Genomic DNA, 4,149 nt, shown 5'->3' with positions numbered 1-4,149 from the left:
ATTCATTTTTGGAGATGAAATGCACATTTCATCAATCCCCTAAATCCAATGATTTTAATCCAACAAAAGTCAAATCAACCTTGACCAAGGCCCAAACAAATAGTCAAACATTATAAGACCATAAAAATGGCTCCACACAATTTTCACACAACTAATCAATTAAAAGTGCATTAAAATTCAATTTAGTTTGGTCGAAACCTAAAATCTCTTCAAAACACCAAATAAATGTCCAAGAGATCTATCCTAGGTCAAACAAGGTCAAAGGACCTTAGACAAAAAATTTCATGATTTTTGAAAAGTCAGAAGTATCTTTAAACAATTAAAAATATGCATAAAAACACTTAATTCATGAAAAATATCAAAATTAAACCAAAAAATAATTTTAATTCAGAATATGAAAGAGAAAAATATTTAAAGATTTTTGGTGAAAGTCCCATATTTTTTGGATTAAAAATGAAATTATTATGAATTAAACAAAATAAAAGGATTAAACATAAAATCAGAAATTAAAATAAAAATAGAAAAAACAAGGGCCATCAGATCTCCCTCATTAATTGAGGTGGAATATATGATAGCCACACACGCGTGTTCCATGGTGGACCTTGGTCAAATAGATGTAAGCGTGGTAATCAAATGGAACAGTCCAAATTATAAGATTTAAACTTGATCAGATGGCCAGGAAGCGTGACAACACACCACCGAAGCTAGGCCTCCGGTCATCTTCTCCGGTGACCTCCACCATACTGGTCCAACTTCATTTCAATGGAAAATGACAAACAAGGGCACTACTTCAAAGAGAAAATGCTCAGGATCACGAATCTGGCCTCAATTTTCTCTAATTCCAAGTATATAAAAAGATACAGGGATTTGAATTTTGAGGATCATGAATTGAGTTGCTTTGATTTGACCTCAAAGCAACTCAATCTTGTTGCCTACATTGGTAGGACTTTATCCAACCAAAAATCATAATGAATGGTGGAGAATTGAGAGAGAATCGAATAGATAAAAATTCTGGATAATTACCTTTGAGTGAGCTTCAAACTTGCTTGATCTTGCTTCCAATTGACCTTGGCTTGACTTCAGAAGCTTGTAGGAGATGAATTGGATCAAGGAAAAGCTTGGACTTTTGGAGTTTCAATCTCAAAACAGAATGAGATTTGAAACTCGATTTTCGAATGAAAACCTTCAAGATTATCCTTTAATGGTGAGGGTTTGTATTGCAGGTTCAAAGCTTGAGCATGAGATCCTTAATTCTAAGCCAAAATGATAACATGAAATTATATCACATTTTAAGACTTAATTTAATTAGATTATATTATCATTTACTTTAATTTATCCCATTTTATCAGATATTATGCAGTATTTCTTTTCTATTTACATCAGGTACCCATTTTGAAGCAAAAGTGAAAAAGGGAAGAAAAGGAGGTGTAAAAAGCAATAAAAAGGAAACAAATAACCAAGACCAAGCCCAGCCCAAAAGAAAGCGCACGTTGCCCCTGTGACGGGCGTCACAAGGGTTGTGACGAGCGTCACGCGAAGTAGCCTTGTGACGGACGTCACACATGGTGTGACGAGCGTCACACCAGTCCACTAGCTTTTTGGCGCAAGTTACGCTCTCAGAAGAATGAAAGTAACGTTGAGGACTTCGTGTCCTATTCCCAAGCCGTGTATTTAGCCATGCTGAAGACTCGTAGGAAACGCAAGGCAGTTACCAAGGCTATTATAAATAGCCATCTCCTCTCTTTGCCGAACCAGAGAGTTTTTTGCACGCTCAGTTTTGCGAAAGCTCTGCCAAATTTTCCTTTCACGCCTTTGCTTATTTTTTCTTCCTTTCCAGCATTGTTCATTTTATTTATTTCTTTTGCAAGCTTTACTTTCTCTTTTCCCTTGCAATTTATTTTTCCCGTTTTTAGCTTTTAGATATTTTTCGCATAATAGTTTCTACACCGGAAACTACTGTGCAACTTTATACCGGATTTAACCTTACGTTATATTCGAGTTTTATTTCCTTGATTTATTTTACTGCTTAATTGAAGAATCGAAGAACAAATCCTACCGGCTTGTGGTGGAGTGTTCAAGACCATTGTATTACGCATTCAGGTTCTTTAATTGTTATTTAATTTTTTATGTTTTATTCTATTGTTTATTCATATTGCCTGCCTGGAATGAGTCTGTTTATGCATGATATAAATTCTTGTTTATTTAGCATGTCTGGCTAATTTGCCTAGGTATCGGTATGTAAAGTAAGCAGAATAAGGGATCGAGACTGAGTCGGTCTATCTAAACTTAAAATCAAAATCAATCTTTTTATGGTCTCAACTTACAGGTTTAATAACAAGGTTTTTTACAAAAGTAAAAGACATAAAGAAGTTAAAATCAATAGAGCGAGAGTTTGAGATTTTAACTGGACAGTGTAAGTTAGGCATTAATTCTAGATCAGGGCGAGAGCAAGTTTTAGAGTTAATTAAATTCTGACCTTTTCCAAAAAGTATTTTTAAAGATTGAATGTGAGGACGAGAGTTAAGCATTTGGATTTAATTATATAACCTAAGTCAACAGAGCGAGAGTTTGAGATAAGGGTGTTTAAAACGGTCAGTATTTTCTTAAAAAGAGTTTCTGCAACTTTATTGTTTTCAAAATATGGTTTTTGACTTAATTATAAGTGACAGCAACATTAATATAAAATCATGGTTTATTCAACAGAGCGAGAGTTTGAGATAGAACCTTTAACCAATAAAGTTAACCGAAACGATTCATTTTAAAACCAAGAAACCGACAAAGACTTGATTCCCTAGTTTTGACGAATTACATACCGATATCCGTTTTATTAATATTTAATCTAGACATTAGTTTAGCTCTTAGTTTTTCCCCAAACAATCAAACATCTTCACCTTAGATTTACGTAGTAACTTTAGATAACGGTATATCGATTCATAAGTCCCTGTGGGATCGATATCTTTTAAAACTACGCGATAGAACTGTGCACTTGCAGTTTGTATCCCATTCTCGACTCACCCAGTCGAGCGATCAAGTTTTTGGCGCCGTTGCCGGGGACTTTTATTCAATCGATATCGTAACTCTTCCGTTACGCTGTAGAGACTAAGGTTTCTTTTTCTTCTATTTTCTTTCTTTCGTTGATTTGTATGCCACGCACTCGCTCTCAAGGCGAACCGCTCTATTTACGAATCAACGACATCGAACTATATCTCCGAGTCTTACGACGAATTCGGGAGTATCGTGCTGAAAACAATCTCCCTCCTATAGACCTTCCTGATCTCAAAGATTTTCCTTCTTTAACCGAGATGGCAGAACCAGCTCGTGCTCTTAGAGATTACGCCGCTCCATCGCAAGATGAACCGCATTCAAGTATTGCTCCGCCCGCAATCGAAGCAAACAACTTTGAACTTAAACCTTCGTTGTTGCAGGCTGTGCAACAGAACCAATTCTCTGGAAATCTTACCGAAGATCCAAACCTTCATTTATCCGTATTTGTCCAATACGCTGATACTGTTAAAGCTAATGGTGTCACTTCAGAGGCAATTCGACTTCGTCTTTTTCCTTTCTCATTAAGAGATAGCGCTAGAAGATGGCTTCAATCTCTTCCTTCCAACTCAGTCACCACATGGAACGAGTTGAAGAAAGTTTTTCTTGCCCGATATTTTCCGCCAAGCAAAACAGCTATGTTAAGAGCCCAGATAAACGGATTTAAACAGAAAGACAACGAGTCTCTTTTCGAAGCATGGGAAAGATACAAAGACATGATGAGACTTTGCCCACACCATGGTTTGGAAGACTGGTTAGTAATTCACACATTTTATAATGGTCTCTTATACAATACAAGGTTAACAATAGACGCCGCTGCAGGTGGTGCACTAATGAACAAACCTTATGCTGATGCTTACCAGCTTATCGAGAGCATGGCCCAAAACCACTATCAGTGGGGAACCGAACGAACAACAGTGGAAAAACCTCAACCGAAAACTGGCATGTACGAGATAAGTAACCTTGATCACGTCAATGCAAAAGTGGATGCTTTGGTCCAGAAGATTGAAAGTTTAAACATATCGCCTCCAGCAGCCGTGGTTGCTATAACTCAGAATTGCGAGGTCTGTGGAATCCAAGGCCACACTCCTGCGGAATGTCAACTCT

General features: G+C 36.8%; 1 pseudogene; it reads right to left on the bottom strand.

The window, feature by feature from the left end:
- Positions 1 to 3,687: 3,687 nt before the first annotated feature.
- On the bottom strand, positions 3,688 to 3,787 carry LOC127133769 (uncharacterized; annotated as a pseudogene).
- Positions 3,788 to 4,149: the final 362 nt, after the last annotated feature.

This window comes from Lathyrus oleraceus, chromosome 3, assembly GCF_024323335.1.
Source record: "Lathyrus oleraceus cultivar Zhongwan6 chromosome 3, CAAS_Psat_ZW6_1.0, whole genome shotgun sequence".
Lineage (NCBI taxonomy): Eukaryota > Viridiplantae > Streptophyta > Magnoliopsida > Fabales > Fabaceae > Lathyrus > Lathyrus oleraceus.
This window is presented reverse-complemented; position numbering and strand designations above follow the sequence as displayed.